At 37.2% G+C, this 17,763-nt stretch overlaps 1 protein-coding gene across 1 annotated transcript in view; it reads right to left on the bottom strand.

The window, feature by feature from the left end:
* BMPR1A (bone morphogenetic protein receptor type 1A) overlaps positions 1–17,057 on the bottom strand; it is a 143,573-nt gene extending 126,516 nt beyond the window's left edge. The window contains exon 1 of the mRNA XM_039872299.1: positions 16,925–17,057. The gene's annotated coding sequence lies outside the window, so the exon portion shown is untranslated. The remainder of the gene's footprint in view (positions 1–16,924) is intronic.
* Positions 17,058–17,763: the final 706 nt, after the last annotated feature.

The raw sequence follows: 17,763 nt of genomic DNA, 5'->3' as shown, positions 1-17,763 counted from the left end.
CCAGGACTAAACAAAATAAAAGCTCTTTCATGCCTTTCTGTTTTTAAATATCAACTGCTTCAAAAGTCAGTTTAAAATTTAAATATTTTGTTTAAACAAATTTGTAAGAGTTGATTTTTGAAGGGCAAATTAAAGTGCCACATATCCTTGCATACTGACAAAAAGGAAAGCAACAAATGTACGTCATCACACTCTTTCAGTATCATTCAAAATCCTCTGATCTGTAAGATAAAAATAGGAAACCTAAATTTAACTTCCAAAAGTGATGTTATTTTTGGAAAAAAAATCTTGTAACTCTCAAAAAAGAGGAATTCATTAATTAAAAATGTACACATCATAGTAATAAGAATATATGCTATTTAGAATACATTTTCCTTTCAAAGTTTCTTTTGCTATTGCTTCAACAGAACCTACGAATAAAGAAAGCACAGCTGCTTAGCAGATGTATAATTTCAGTGTTTAGATTCCATTCTTTCTAGCTTCATTCTGCTAAAAGTTTTAGATTTTTTATTTCCATATGGTTTTTGACCTCCTTCAGCTTAGGTTTTACATCTTATTTTATTTTTGTCCATTATTACAGAAAAGTACATCAACTTCAAAACATCTTTGTTCAATGTTTAAAAGTTGCAAAGCTGAAAAAAAGAGAATATACAGAAAAAAAGATGATCAGATAACTAGAAGAGCCAAATTTTAAAACTTTCTATTTCTACTTAAATAACTCCTCTCCTTGTTCCCTTAATTGTTTCTTATATTTCAGGTTCAGATATTCAGGTTTAATGTATGAATAGAATGTCAGCTTTAACTCACCTAACCTCCTCAAATTCTTAAGCTATGATACAAACAGTAGATAGTAAGAATTTTTTTTAACTTATACTGTGTATATCAAAATGTTTATAGATGTCATCTTTGAGTAGTATGAATGTAAGGAATTTTTACTTTCTTCTTGGGGCTTTTCTGTGTTTTAAATTTGTTCAATGAGCATTACTTTGGTAATCAGGCTTTTGTTTTGTTTTGAAAAGAAACCTGAGAGGACAGAGATTATTTTTATTGTCTACATGCCATAACCAATTACATTTAAACAATTTTTATGGGATAACATAAGCAATTTAATAATATTCCAGAGGACAGTTCGGCATCATTAATGGGTAAAAATTAGTTTCATTTCTCAACCTGTTTGGCTCCAAAAACTGTACCATAGATGGGTTTATTCCCTTTCATTTTCAATTGATATGGCAGTATTTTTAATCTTTTTTTCTTCCTGCTCTCCCACAGGGTAGATATTAAATGTATTCTAAGAAACAATACAAATAACATATTATACTATGCAAATAGCTACCCAATTTCAAAAACTTTACGATTAGTAGCCACAGTAAAGCTATTTTAAAAAAGCTTTTGTGTGATCGTCATCAACAATTAAAAATGCACATATTCATATATACATCAGAAATGAGATATATAATCAAACATTAAGTTTAAAAAAATATTTATTTATAGGAAAGGTTTTGGGTAAATGTTTAAAAAGCAACTGTATTCCACTGAGTTTTAATATTCTTTTCTCTTCAATGCACTGGCAACATCAGGGAAGTTGAAGAATATCAATCAAAAAGTTGCCACTCGTGAAGTTTCTAACAAATTTTAAATATTAAAAAGAGAAGTAAGAGTTAAGTGTTAAAAGTCAATCAAATCTTACCCAACAAATATATACATATAGACCTTGTATGGAGATAGTATTTTACCAGGTACCTCAGGGAACACTACAGCAAACACAGGCAAACGCATCTATCTACTCTATGTAAAGAACATGGAATAAAAGCAGGCAAAAATAAAGTAAAATGTGTATGTGTGTTTAATACACAACCTTGCCTTAAAATAACCCTACTGCATTTGAGAACAAATATAATTCTGTGGTTAAGAACATGGACTTTATCTAAAGTCAGATTATCTGGATTTGAATCCCAGCTCTGCCACTTACTAACTGTGCAACCCTTAACAAATTATTTAACCTCTGCAGCTTTATTTTCCTCATATGTAAAAAGGAACTGATAACAATACCTACTGAATACCTCACAGAATATTTTAAGGATTAAATGGATGAATATGTGTAAAGTTACTTAAAATAGGGCCAGGTACACACAAAGGAAAATATGTTAGGAATAATCTAATCCACTTCAATCTTGTATTTTATTATTCTAGATTGCTTAAACTAAAACCCACTTACTTTTTATATGTGAATAATGGCTGAAAATTAAAACCTCAAAAACTCAAAATCACCTATACTATTAAACTTGTACCTTTTAATGAATGCTTTTTATTGTATTTAATGTTTTCAAGGTTTGATAAACTCCAACAACTCCATAAAAACTAAGGAATAAGAAATTTTTCTAAATGTCCAATTTAAAAGGTTATCGTATAGCTTACAAATTTCAAAGTTAGAATTAAAGAAAATATGCTTAATATTAAAATTACATTGAGCAGAACAGTAATACACTTGGAAACCATTAAGATCAAATGATCATGTACAGCAGTGGGTCCTCGAATCATGTCATTTCATTCAAGGTCCTGTCATTACAACGTTGATGAGATGTCACAGGAACTTATTCCTGTTTATATCAATTAGCCTACATTTTGATATATATCGTTTATAAGATATAGTGAGGACTTATGGTATAATACTCTAATAGCTTTACATAGAGAAAAGAATGACGTCTGGTGTCACAGGTGCTTTAGTAAGTACTTAAGGTGATATTTCTGTAACTTTAATAAAGGGTGTGAAATTGGTACAAACATGAGAAAGGTTTTTATTTTTCTCTTTTCTACCCCCAGCTATGGTTGGTCAAATTTCCCCTTTCTAACCTTTAATGTAGGAACAACTCCTACAGCTTTCCAGTAGCTTTCGGTTATTAAAAGTGCAGTTTAATTTATTACTATATAAAAGTTTAATCTTGAATCTTAAAATCACTTCCCTTCTCTCTACGCTCAGGCTTCCCGCCCCACCCCCTAACCCCCCACCCCCCGCCCGCCACCATGGTACAAGAAAGAGGTGTGCTCTGATCTACTGTGGGGAGGGGGTGGGGACATGAAGAACAGAATAAACTGTCTCAACATCTGAGCACTTTTGTAGTACTTTGTGGTTATTGTCACTTCCCTAAAACAGACTATACTAGCTGTATCACAGGCAGCCAAATTATGGCTTTTCTTCTGGAGACAAGCTGAAGCTCTTTGGTGACTAAGGGGTTTTGGGGCTCTAACTTACTGCACATTTCCCTAAAGATCTGCTTCAGCTCAACCTCTGCTACTTTTGCTCCCTTCTCCAGGAGAGCCAGCCCTGTCAAGATGGCTGAAACATGGTTACCTTCTGCATCACCCACTTGAACAGAAATTCAAAATAAATACAGGCTGTTCCATGGCCACTCCCTGTCCATCTTGAGATTTCTCTCCAATTTTCTTTATCCCTTCCTAGAATAAGCACAGGTAAACCAATCAGCTGTATAATGACTGTCATCTAGGTAATGAAATGTTCCACTTCATTTTTTGCTAGTATTCTAACCTTCAGAACTGGTTCTCTTCAACTTCTCCACACTAAGCATCTAAGAGAAGGCCACCCCAACGGAAGAAGAAGGGAGCAAAAACCACCAGCTCTCTGCCTAGGCAGACTAGCCACTGCAATGACAGTGTGCACAATTCCCCTCTCCTCCATCATCTATTGGGGTTCTGTCACATCTTAATAAGCCCTGGAGAGGATTCAGGCCACTGTTTGGGCTTTTTCTAGAACGTGGAGTCTTGACTTCACTTTACACTAATTCTGAGGTCTTAGTCCCCATTCTGAGATAACTAGGAAAAGTCTGATTCTACTTACTTTGTTTTACTTACTTGACCTTTATGGAACAATGAACCTTCATTAGCCTCAGATTCTTGACATACAAAAAAGGAAAAGCAACTAAACCTATGTCAATTTGCCAGTATAAAAAAAGCACTTTGCAAATTCAAATATTAATATGAACAGAAATAACACATACTGAATCAGAAGGTATCAGGATTAAATTTAATTTTCAAGGACCCTATATATACAACCATTCAAATTTCTCTCACACAAATATTCACCTTCATTAAGATTTATTAAGCATTACTATGTGGCAAGAACAGTGTTCAGTGCTCAAGTGCACCCATTCGTTAGTCGCTTTGAGAGAGGACTATATTATCCTCATTTTACATATGAGGAAATAAAGCTCAGAAAGATTAATTACTTTGGTGCAAGGTCACAAACCTAGCAAACAGAAACCAGTAAGCTACCAAATACAATATATAAATAAATAAATAAACATATAAATATCTCAAGGTTTAATGAACCTTTTAAGTTATATGGAATCCAGATAAAGGAAAAGTCACTGTAATCATATCAAGATTTCTTCTTTTAAAAAAATTAGTGCCCTCTTTGTATAAAGATTTTACTTAATCTTAACTGAATGAACTTTTTTTCTTGTTTCTTCTCAATGATGTGACCAGTGGAACCAGTCACAAACCTTCTTCTATGCAAATTGATAAGATGGCAAGAAAGAACACAAAACTGTGAATAACTCTGGGGTGAATAAAAGCTTAGTCAATACAATTAGAGTAATTATACCAATCAATAGCTTTATTATTGTAGGACTATATTCAGGGAGTAGGGGGTACCTCTCTAATAGTATATTCTAATTCATCTAACACATTTTAATTTTGGAGAAAACATTTTTTAAAATGTAGATTAAATAAATTTGATTTATGCCCTTTATATTTAAAATACTTAATCTTGTTTTTAGAAAGATATAAACTTCATTTGCTTATGACCCCCTGCCCTAACAGCCAGAAACAATCTGGCCATTGTCAAAGAGGAAAAACTTCTCTAAGCTCTTGGGTTCCAAATCTGGGCCTGCAAATTAGGCTGGCAAAAGACAAATTAGCAAGAGAAACAGACAGATTTTTATTCATTTACCAAAGTTTACAGAAAAAAAAATGTGACTCAAGAAGGCAGTCAGAATTTGGGGCTTCTATAGCATTAACAGAGGAAAGAGAGGGGAAGAAGGGCACTTACAGGAAAACGAACAACTTTGAGGTAATATAAATGGGTCCTTGGATGAATAGATGAAAGATATGATCGTTCTGCGACAATGTCAGTTTAGGTGTGGTACCCACCGGTCCACTCTTCTCTTAAGTGATGAGTCAATCTTAACTGGTTTCAAAACTCTGAGAAGCGAATTTATGACAACTGAACTCCTCTGAGAGGCTCTGCTTTTAGGCAGATAAGGGAGCTCAGGGGGGAAAAGCCTATTTCAAATGCCTTCAGCTCAAAATAATTTTTATGCTACAGTGGTTTATTCTGGACCCCTGTGCCATCAACACATACAGATATCTGAACAGTTACTCTGCATAAAGCACTGAATTAGTTGGCAAAACTGTTGGCAAAAAAAAAAAATATTTTAGGGCAAAATTCAGCTACCAAGGAGCTTGTACAATAAATTGAGAGTGCAACAATTTAAAGTTTTTATTTTTTGTTTTTAATAAATTTAAATTTGTTTCAAGTATACAGTACATTGTTTCAAGTATACATAATGTACTGTATACTTGAAACAAATTTAAATAAATTTATTAAATTATTCCTCCAATTGCTCCCTCCCTCCTCTGGTCCTCCACTTAGCCATCATATGAATGCTAACTGCATTCTCTATGCTGTGCTCCCCATCCCCGTGACCAACTATCGACAACTAATTTATACTTCTTTAACACTTCATCCCATTCTCCCAGCCTCACAATCTGCCTCCCCCCTCTGTCCGTCACCAAATTGTCCACTATATTTGTGAGTCTGTTTTTGATTAGTTTGTTCTTTTTGTTCCTTAGATTCCACATATAAGTGAAATCACATGGTATTTATCTTTCTCTGTCTGACTTATTTCACTCAGCATAATAACCTCTAGGTCCATCCATGTTATTGTAAATTGTAGGATTTCATTTTTTTAATGACTAATATTTCATTATATATATGAACCATAATTTCTTTATCCAATCGTCTGCTGATGGGCATTTAGGTTGCTTCCATATCTTGGCTATTGTAAATTGTGCTGCCATGAACATTGGAGTGCATAGATCTTTACAAATTATTGTTCTGGTTTTCTTTGTATAAATATCCAGAAGTGCAATTGCTGAGTCAAAAGGTATATCCATTTTTAATTTTTTGAGAAACCTCCATACTGTTTTCCATAGCGGCTGTACCAATTTGCAATTCCACCAACAATGTATGAAGGTTTCCTTTTCTCCGTGTCCTCACCAACACTTGCTGTTTTTTAATTTACTGATGATAGCCATTCTGACAGGTGTGAGGTGATATCTCATTGTGGTTTTAATTTGCATTTCTCTGATGATTAGCAACCTTGAGCATCTTTTCTTATGTCTGTTAGCTATCAGTATTTCCTCTTTGGAGAAGTATCTATTCAGATCATCTGCCCATTTTTTAATTGGATTGTTAATTTTTCTGTTTTCAACACTCTTAAAATGGCAAAGGAATTTTTACATCTCAATAAAAAAATTTTTTAAATGACCAAGTTAAGAAACATAACATGCCAAAAAAGAGTTAATATCCATACCTCGAAGAGTTCTTACTAATGAATAATAAATAAAAGTAAAAAATAGAAAATGAACAAAGGACAGAGAAATGCAAAGAGCCAACAAACATAAAATCCTGCTCAATGGAAGACTATCTAAGAAGACCAAGTGTTGTAAGTGTAAAAAATAAAAAATAAAGGATTGTAAGCTGATGAGGTCCTTGCAATCTGTGAGGGCAACCAAGAGTTGCCTCACCTAAAAATTAAATTAAAAAAAAAAAAAACCTCCTGCTCAACCTTACTCATTATCAAGGAAACACAGATTAAAACTATAATACTGTGTTTTCAGCTAGCAGCAGACTGGCAAAGATTAAAATAGAGTGATGCTATAATGTGTTGGTGAGTGGGGGGAGAACATACTCAAACACTTGGTTGGAATGTGAACTGTTACAAAGTATTTTCAGAGCAGTTTGGCACTATATCAAACTCTGCAGGGCTTCTCTTACAATAACCGCATTTCTAAGAATTCATCCTATAAAATAAAAATAGTTTCACGGGATATATACAAACACCACAGCATTGTTTGTAATGCAAAAAAAAATGTAAACAATCTAAATATTCATCAAAGAGGATGAGTAAATAAAATTAAGGTATATTCACAAAATGGAATACTGCTAAGAAGAATGAGGAAAGTGACATTTACTGACATAAAGAGTCCTACATTTCAATGAAAACAAGATTAAAGAAAAGGATGTATAGTATGGCTCAATTTTTGGAAAGGGAAGAGAGAAAGAAATGAAGACAATGGAAAAGAAAGATTATACTTATCTCTATACTTTTAACATTTATAATCTGTGGGGGGTTGGGTAGGGTTACAGAAGACTTTCACTTTCTACTTCACAACTGTATTGTTTAAAGTTTCAATCACAAATATGTGTAACTTCTGTTAACAGAAGAAACAATGTAGAGTTTTATGGTAATACACAGGTAAGCTATTTGGAGTTTCAAAACCTGAGAAGGCCTGTAGTAAAGAAACCTAATTATTAATAGATGGTACAAGAAACACCAAAATACTACCCAAATTAAAGATACAGAAGAGCTAAATTCTAGGCCTGAACGACTGTGGAAGACTTCCTAGGAGAGACAGGATTTTGAAGCATTTTGATAGGGGGAAGGAAAGAAAGCAGCACTGTCCAACATAATGCATAATTTAAAATTTTTTTAAAAGCCATATTAAAAAAGCAAAAAGAATTAGGTGATATTAATTTTAATAAATTTATTTAATTCAACATATTCAAAACAGTATCATTTCAATATGCAGTCAATATTTTTAAAGCAGAGATATTTTATTTTACTTTTTTTTTTACTTACTTCATAATCTAGTGGATAATTCAGATTAGCCACATTTCAAATATTCAATGGTTATATGTGATATTGGCTACTATAGTAGACATAATAGGTCTAAGAATTCTGAATCCAAACCTAGAATTGGATATTTAGGTGATGTAAACTAATGTAAGAGCAGGAGGAAGTGAATGAGGCAGAAAAGGCAGACTGAGCCTGAGCAGAAGGCCAGTCTGAGATCATTAGAATTTTATATTGTAAGCAAGTAAGAAACCAGAAAAAAACATTTAACAAGTAAGGATGATTATTAAAGCACTATTTCAGGAAGCTTAACTTCTTTTTCTTTATTCAGATAGACATATAAATTCAACATGCAGTTTTTTTCCAACATTTTTTATTGCATGAAAGATTACTGAATTGAAAATATAAAAAATAATCTGTCATCAAGTGACCATATTTTGTTGATTTGGTGTATATATGTATATTTAAAATACTTCTGGGTAGTTACTGTTGAAGTATTTTTATTTCATGACCATTTTAAGATGAATTGTGTCAAAATGATATAAGTTCTAAGAACTTCACCAAAAGTTAACGGCCTTTAACACTTCCGATCAAGAGTTCCTTTTAGCCAGAAATCTAAAATATTTTTAATTAAATACAAATTTAAGACACTCGAGATCTTATTATCCTGAAATATATTACAAAGAAATTTAATTGCTAATAAGAAAACTACTTACAAATTACGATATATATAAAACGGTATCACAAACATGCAAGTTTCCTCTAGATAACTTCAAAATTGAGAGCCTATAGCATTTCAGATAATCCACCTGAAGGCTGAAGAAAAAAAAAATCAGGGCTCACAAAAGGAGATAAGAAAGCAGTGCATGAAAAAACATTGGTTATAAGCCATTCCTTTCATTACTTACAATGACTGAAAAGGCAAAAAGAGTGACTTTCAGCCAAAAGTCAGAAATTCAGTGATGTCATCATAACTAAAAGCATTATATGAACCTGTAATTTCGGCACCTACCTACTCCGCATTAAAGTCATGGAATTTTCTTTCCTTTTTTTTTTTAAAAGCAGAAAATGATCTTAAAGTTCACCAAGTCTCTTTCACATTTTAAGATATGGAAATGAAAGATAGGTTTAGAGTAATATCCAAGACTGCACGGCTAACTTCATACTTTTCATATTTCCTGAATTATCTGCAACAGATGCATTGCTTTTCTAATTTTAAAAAAGCAAAAAAGGTTTGCTTTAAAAACTACTGAATACTTCCAGAAGCATTCTCCCTCTTCCTTTCTGGTCTAAGGTCTCATTCTATAGACCACCTTCTCAGGAAAGCCTTCCAAAGCACTTGCACCCTGAACAGACCAGGTTTCCTTATTACAGACTCTTATAAGCTCCCTGTACTTCTCTTTTACACATCTTACAGATACAATTAGATAATAATTTGTAAAAGTATTTAATGTCTATCTTTTCTACCTAGGTCTTAAATTGGTGTTTCTCAGGGCTATCCTAGGCTCTCTGCTATATACGGAGAATTCCTGTTATGAGGTCTATAATATAACCATGAAATTATACACAAAATTGTTGTTATTTGTGTAATTTTCTTCAGGCACTCAAAAAATGACCTTAAAAAAGGCTAAGAACCAAAGACAGTAGATTTATGTGGTTTTCTGCCCAAAGCCAACATTTCTTTTGGGGAAACAACCACTTTCCCATCTCACATGGTTCCATGAAGGCTATCAGTCTCAGAGTTTAACAGGCTCCCTGACTGGTCCAGTGGGCATGTAAGCCAGGCCTGGCCAATGATAGTACCCCATACTCCATGCAGATCCAATAAGACTCTCTCCATGAGACAGAATACATATACCTGGGAAAGAGGTGCCTTTTCCCCCTCTTGAGTAAGGCCCATACAAGTCTGGAGTTGCCCGTGGTCCTCCTCTGCCAGATGAAAGTACCTACTGAAAATGAGGCCCAAAAAGTGGAGAACAGAGAAGACAGACCTCTGATTACATCATCTGTAAGCTTAGATCCAGCCATGCCTATTTCCAGGCTTTCCAAAAACAGAGAGCAGGGGAATCTTTTCCCCTTTTGTTTACTTTGAGTTGAGTTTGTCACCTGCAAGCAAAAGTCACTTGAGAGAGCCACCCGATTTCCACTGTTGGACTATATAACCTATACTGTAATCACTCCCAAATGTCTATCCCCAGCCTAAACCTCTGTCAAACTCCAGACCCGTATATGTAATTGTCAAGTGGAAATTTCTATTTGTCTGCTGCATATGCACCTCAAACTCCATATGATCAAAAACAAACTATATTCCTCCACTGATCAGCTCTCCCTCCACATTTTTCATTTCAATCAACAATACACATCTACCCAAGTTCCAAGCCAGAAATGTAGGAGTCATTCTTGCCAATCCCATTACTTCTCTCGCTCATAACTAATTATCAAGTCCTGTCCATTCTAGGCCTTGATTACGTGCCACCATCCTAGTATGGGCCAGGATGAAACGGCCTCCCCACAAGTTTCAGTGTCCTCAGTCTTCCTTTCTTCAAATTGCCTCTCCACTATGTAATTAATCTCTTTAAACTACAAATCTGATTATTTTATCCCTACACCTGACATATCCCTAGCCACTTCCTTAAATCAACAGCAATTATATACAGCCAGAGCAACAGCCAAGCTCCACTGCTTCTGATGTTATTAGTGGTATAACAAATGTATACCATAAGAAAACGAGATTCGTCAGAAACATAAAATTTTAAGAGTAACAAGAACTGTATCAGAGTAGTTTAGATTCACCTGTTTTTAATAAAAGATACTCAAGAATAACTTCCTTATCTATTCAATGTCTATTCATTAGTTCTATATTTAACTGCCCATATGAACTTGGTTTAGGGACCCAGTGCACCCATCATGAGTTCCACTCACTGATCATGTTTTCTCTAAGCCCCTACTCTAACTAGTGCTCTCTTTAAAAATACTACTGGGGATCCCCAAATACATCACTGTGTTTCCATTTTGAAAGCCTTTAAAATATTGACTACAAAAAAAAAATGACACACATTATAACTATGATTCAGTAAAGTATCCAAACATTTTACAATTATTTTTATATTTACCTTTTTATATGATTGTTAATGGTGATATATAAATACTGGATATTGTCTTTAAAATAATCTACAAAATTGGCTATCACAACTCTCCCATAATTCCTCCCTTATATAATCTGTGCCATTTTGTGAAAATTACCAGCTCTTAGAGAAGCTGTGAGTCAAAAAAATGAGCAAAAGAAATTGAGGGGGAAAAATACTGAAAGCTGGGAGTCAAACTGCCTTGAAATCAGATGGCACATCTAGTTGTGGGAGACCCCCATTCAAAAATAAATACTTCTCTATACTGCCTGCAAGAAATATTTTACTCATTAAAGACAAGCATCCTCTTTTAAAAAATAACTTTTCATAACAGTAAAGCTATAAGTCACTCCTACAAGTGTGGTTTAAATTCTTCTTCTAAACATATACACTAAAAGAATAATAGTTTTGATAAGGGGAAGAACCCCTTTTCATCACCTCTAATGGTGCATGTATTATTCATATTTTAGAATCTCTGAAATTAGGGTGCATCTACAATCAAAAACTTCTTAAAAATAACTAGAAGCATATTTTCTTTATAAGTGGTCTATAAAATTATGGTGCATCTTATAATTGATGTAATTCAATGCAACTCAATATTTAATCTTATAAGTTGAACTGACTTGATCAATACAGACATTGAAGTAATTAAGGAGGCATTTTAAAAGCATAAATACTAATAAAAGGTGGAAGAGGGAAGAAGGAAAGGAAAAACTTTCTAGTCCAAAATTTAGCCTAAGAGGAAACTCAATTTACTTTCCATGGTTCCCTGCTTCCAAGATCCAAAAGTCAGTGCTACTGTAACTGATGTCCAGCCACTGCTAGGCTAGACAGGGGCCCTTCTCCATTTATTCATTTTAATATGCAACAAAGTCAGTTACAGAGCCAGTCTACAGTCTGGTAGCAGAATATCTGTATAAAAACATAAGACTAAATGACCCACGGAACTACACACTGAACATGTGTGCATACCACTATATATAAATTATACTTCAATAAAGTTGATTTTTCAAAAAAAAAAGACAAATGATTAAGTGCAATAAGAAAATACTACATAAAAAACTTTATGTTTAAAAATATACCTTCCTTCAGAAGGAACTGCATTCAAAAGAAAACGGAAAACTTCAGAAAGATGGAATTTGTTTTCTCGCCGTCATTCGATTTTACATAGCCTTTGAGTTGCAGATTTTTTTTACCTTATTACGTTTTTTAAATGATATTGACATATAACATCCTATTAGTTTTGAGTGTACATCATAGAAATATAGTATACACATTACAAAATAATCCCCACAGTAAGTGTAATTACCATCAGCGTACAAAATTATTACAATATTGCAAATTTTTCCCCTCTTTAATCCCCTCCGCCCCCGCCCCCCGACTTCCACCCCTGACCTATGGATGCGGCCGTCTTTACGAACTGGATCTCTGAAGGCGGGGCGTCTCGCCCTCATGCACTCTCCGCCCCCACCCTGGACCTTGCGCCCCCGGTGCACTCAGGGGCCTCGCGCACCCAAGGTATGGTCTGTGGCTCCACCTGGAGCATGAACCAATGACCTTCTGCATGTAAAGCAGACATGCTAACCACTATTCTAGGGAGCCACCCAGATTTTTTGAGTAATATATGCATTACTCAATAACATTAACATTATTCATATATATTAGCATTATGAAGGACTATGAAGAAAATTAACCAACTTATGATAGACCTATCCATCTCCACTGAAGTACCACTAACTAGTGATAGCCATTTTAATCAATTTTAATATCTCTAGTGATAATCTATCTTTAAATAAGATCACTAAACTTCTATTTCAAGAATCACATAATTTAGATATCTACTGACCTGTTTTAACAGAAAAGGATTTAACAAACGTTTATTACAGAAAGAGGTAGAATTTGAAATAGAATGGGTATGACTTGGACATATGGCAATGGGCCATGTGGGCAGTCCCCATAAAGGGAAGAGTATAGCTACAGCAGGGACAGTGGAAAAGGAACATTTGCAGGAAGTAAAAATAGCGGGAAATAAGAATAGCAGGAAATAAAAATAATATCTAAGGCAAATCCCATGAAAAGGACTTCGGAGTAGAGAAGTGACAGGAACTGAGCTTTAAGAGTAATCTAGGCAGAAATGCATAAGATAACCTGGATAAAGGTGGAAGTGAAGGCAAAAATATCATAACATCAATCTAGGTGGGATGAGAACCTGATTCGGTTCAAAACTAATTAAAAAGGGAAAGTTATCAAATATAGAACTATATAGACAATATATATGGTATACAAATATATATCAAATCAAAAAATTTAAAGAAAAAGAACTATGAAAATCAAATACTAGATTTGAAAACTCAGTATATAAATTTCTGGATTAAACACTAAAATTCACAAAAGAAACAAAATCTACACAGAACAGCTATTAAATAAATTGGAATGGTACTAAAATCCTCTTCAGGAAAAAAAAACAATCAAAGCCTGAATTGTCTCATAGGTAAGGCCTGCCAAACTCTCAAGTAAAAGATAATCTCAGTCTAAATTGCTCCTGAAAAGAGAAAAAGGAAAACTGTCCAACTCATTTTATGAATCTATCATAACCTAGACACCAACAAGTACTAAGAATCGTACCAGAGTTAGCAGGAAAAGAGTGAAAATACCATGAAAATAGAACCAATAGACAGATGTTGGCTATAGACAAGATGTGATGGAATGGGGAAAGAGCTGGGTTTGGTATAACATCAACAGAAATAAGGAACACCAGGGAAACAAGTTTGGTAAGGAAGAGTTCAGTTTAATACAGAACCAGTAAGCGATATGCATAAAGCAGTTGGAAAAACATTGATTCAAGTGCAGAAAAGAAATAAATAGAGATTCGATAATTATTCAGACAGAAGGGTCTAAATCAGGGGTCCCCAACCCCCAGGCCGTGGACTGGTACCAGTCTGTGGCCTGTCAGGAACCAGGACACACAGCAGGAGGTGAGCAGCAGACTAGCCGGCAGTTTCATCTGTATTTGCAGCCGCTCCCCAGCTCTAGCTCCACGGCCTCAGCTCCACCTCAGATCATCAGGCATTAGATTCTCATAGGAGCACCGGTCCCTGGTGCCAAAAATGTTGGGGACCATGGTCTAAACAATAACGTCAAGGGACTAGAGACACGGGAAAGTAATCTGAAAGGTGAAAGTTGGAGAACATATATTAAGCACAAAGGAAAAAACAGAAAGCAGAAAAAGGGCAAAGAGAAAGTCAGTGCAATGTCACAGTTAATTCATCTAGTTAATTCCTACTCATCCTTCAGAATTGTCCCAGGTTCCAAAGTAACATTTTTAAGAAGGCCTTCTCAGATTCTCCCAGCACCAGATCAGGTCCCCATTTCAAGCTTTTGGAATACTCTGTACTTTAATTATAATCATAATCACACAACAGAATTCATTCTTTAATATATGTTCCCCCCGCTAGACTTTAAGCTCCAGAAGGACAAGGGCCATATCTATTGTTGCAGCCTATTGCCTTGCATGGTGTATTAGAATACAATATTTATTGAATGAAATGGATGGGTGTACAAAAGCCAAGGAAAGACATTTCAAAATACTACAGAAAGCTCAAATTGACTCAGAAAAGGGGCATAAATGTTTTTGATTAAGTTATAGAGGACTATTGTGAAGGTGAGACCCAGATAACAAGGGGTTAAAAAGTGAATAGATGGCCAGGAAATAAAGGCAGGAAAAGTAGACTTTGACAATCTCTAGAGATGGTATTATAAAGGACTGAACTTTAATTTTACTTCAATTTTGCTCTTCTATTTTCTTTCATGGCATGTATTACTTTTATAAAGACAAAACTTTTTTTAACATTCATGTGATTTGAAAAGGAAAAGCAGCAACAAGACAACTTGAGGGAGCAGTAGATTCAAGAGATTTTTGTAAATTGAGGGAATCTTTTTTTCCATTAAAGTTGACATTCAATATTTTATTAGTTTCAGGTGCACAGCACAGTGGTTAGACAGTTATATAACTTACAAAGTGATTCCTCCCCATAATTCTACTACCCACCTGACAGCATACAGTTATTACAATATTATTGACTGTATTCTCTATGCTGTACTTTAATTCCCATGACTATTTTGTAACTGCCAATTTGTACTTCTTAATTGTAAACTGAGGGAATCCTAAGCACATTCAGACTTTTAAAAACTCCAAGACAAAAGAGAGAGCAATTCATATTCCATTAAGAGAAAAATGAAACGAGGGATTAACTAGAAGAAAGAACAAAAAATATTCTTCCACTAAGAAGTAAAGAAGCACATGATAAAAGGAATCCAGTAAATTTTGGAAGGAACTCTCACTGGATGTCTCAATCTTTTTAGTAAAATGTTTGGAGAAGTGAAGAAAGTAGAAAAAGTCTGAAATGAACTCCACAGATAATGAGCAGGGGGTTAAAAACAACAACAACAACAACAACAACAAAAACAGGAGTAGAATACCCGTTCTATTAAAAGTACATTCTAAGTTTCAATCAGCCTTTTGGAAACTCAACCTATTCCTAGCTCAGAACTGTCCTGTATTTTAGTTTTACGTTTAAATATTTAAATCTGGTTCACAAACTTTTATTTCAACAACTGAAAACAGTGGTATGCATTAAATTACAATCTACTTTAATTCGGAATTGAACTCCTCTTACAACTAAATACAATAAAGTTGTGTTCAACTCAAGCAACAAAATAGCGATCATTTCAAGAATGAGTAACTGAAAAGTGCTCCTAAACATGTGTTTGCAGAAAGAGGTGTTTTTGTTGTTGTTGTTGTTGTTGTTGTTATTTTTAACTCATCCTATGCCTCACTTTAAGAATTCCTGAATAGTAGTAAAGAAAATCCTAGCTCACTTAAACAAGCTATTTAACTTCTTTTCGTCTCGGTTTCCTCGTCTAAAAAATGAGGAATACAACAACCAGAGTTATCATAAGGATTAAATGACGTAACACAAGTGAATGTGCCAAGTTCGTACTATGTACTCAGAATAATTAATTTGCTAACCGTTTAAAAGAGAAAACCTGCAACATTGACCATATTAAAACATCCGAGAGCATGGAAGAGTACAAGTCACAAAATGCCAGACCCTAATACATAGCACAGAATTTTTCTTCCCTGACGCACGCTATTTTTTTTTCGCTGCCAAACCTTTCTACTAGGAGTCTGGAAAGAGGGAGAAAAGGGGAGGGTTACATTCGATCCAGGAGAAAGTTTTCAGAAACCGAAATGCATAATCACAACAGACATGGCAGCGCAGGACAACAGGTGAAGCTCCGAGAAACCTGGCACCTTCCCGCGGACAAGTTTTGAAGAGGGCATGCAACTCCTCCTGGCTCTACTACCCCACGAAACAGACATGTTTTTTTCTTTTTTTGCAGAAGCATATGGAGACAAATCGCGAATATCAACCTCGCAGCTCCTGGGCGAAGGAGGTGAGCGCCTTTCCCATTTAAGGATTCAAGAAGCGTCCTTGGAGGCGGCTTTCGCCCACACAGCCTCCCCAAACTCAGCCTGAAACCCGGGGGTGAGGAACAAAAGAGGGGCCAGGCAGCCGAGCGGCCTCCAGGGCTCGACATTGGGCGTCCAGGAGGCCAGCGTCCGCGGCAGGTTCGGGCCCGGGGTGGGGGCGCGGGACGGCGGGGCCCAGTCGGCCGCGAGCTGACACAGCTGGGGCGGCAGGGACCCCGCGAGGCGACCAGGCCCGGCCGCTCCCCGAGCTCGGGCCTCCCGCACGCGCATAGCTCCCCCTGAAACTTCGCCCGAAGCCCGCGCCGGCCTCCCTGACGCGGCCGGCCTCTCCCCGCACGCATACGCATTCTCCCGACGAGCCAACTCACCCGGACCCCGGGGAACTCATCCTCCAGCCCTCGGCGCGAAGCAGGGTGGGCGCGGTGAGCCACTGGGACGCGACGGGGGCGCGGTTCGGCCTCCGCCCTCGGCGTGCAGCGGCCCCGGCCCGGTCGCCCCTCGCGCGACCGTGCGATCCTCGTCTCGCGCGGATCGACGCGCTGGAACCGGAGCCTGCCTTCCTGCCCGCCCCCTTCTCTCCTCCCTCCTCCCGCCTCCCTCCTCCTTAGCCGAGCGCCAGCAGGCGGATTCCAATCTCAGCAGCGACCGCCGCCGCCGACACTCACGGCGGGGGGGCGGGGGGGCAGCGCGGGCTCGGGAGCGGAGCCTGGGGGGAGGGGCGGACCTCCGGGAGACGGGGCTGCGCGCGCGCACTGGGAGTACACCCGCCGCGCTCCGCCCCGGACGCGAAAGGAGCCGAGCGCGCGGCGGAAGCGCCCGAAGGGTCCGCGATTCCTGGCGCCCGGCTGCCGGGTGGGAGGGCCAGCCGCCGTCAAGGGGGCGCCGGGCTGCTGTCTAGGGGGTTTCTTCTCCGCTCGATCCCGCCAGCCCCTCCTCACCAAGAAGCCCCACTGCCGCCGTCGTGGGGCGGCTAGTCTCTGGAAGCCGTGTCAGGCATACACGGTGCGTGGGACACCGCAGCCGCGTGCTGCGCGCGGGCCGGGCCCCCTAGGACAGAGTCCCTTCTGGCAAGTCCTTGGTGTGGACTACTCCGACAAACTCATACTCCACTTGAGCGCCAGTTGGTGGGCTGGTGAGATAAGCCTGATCGCTCAGAATCCACACACCGTGGTGTGGCGACAAAGAAAACACATGTAGCCACACTTCA

The sequence above is a fragment of the Pteropus medius genome, unplaced genomic scaffold, assembly GCF_902729225.1.
Source record: "Pteropus medius unplaced genomic scaffold, Ma_sr-lr_union100, whole genome shotgun sequence".
Lineage (NCBI taxonomy): Eukaryota > Metazoa > Chordata > Mammalia > Chiroptera > Pteropodidae > Pteropus > Pteropus medius.
This window is presented reverse-complemented; position numbering and strand designations above follow the sequence as displayed.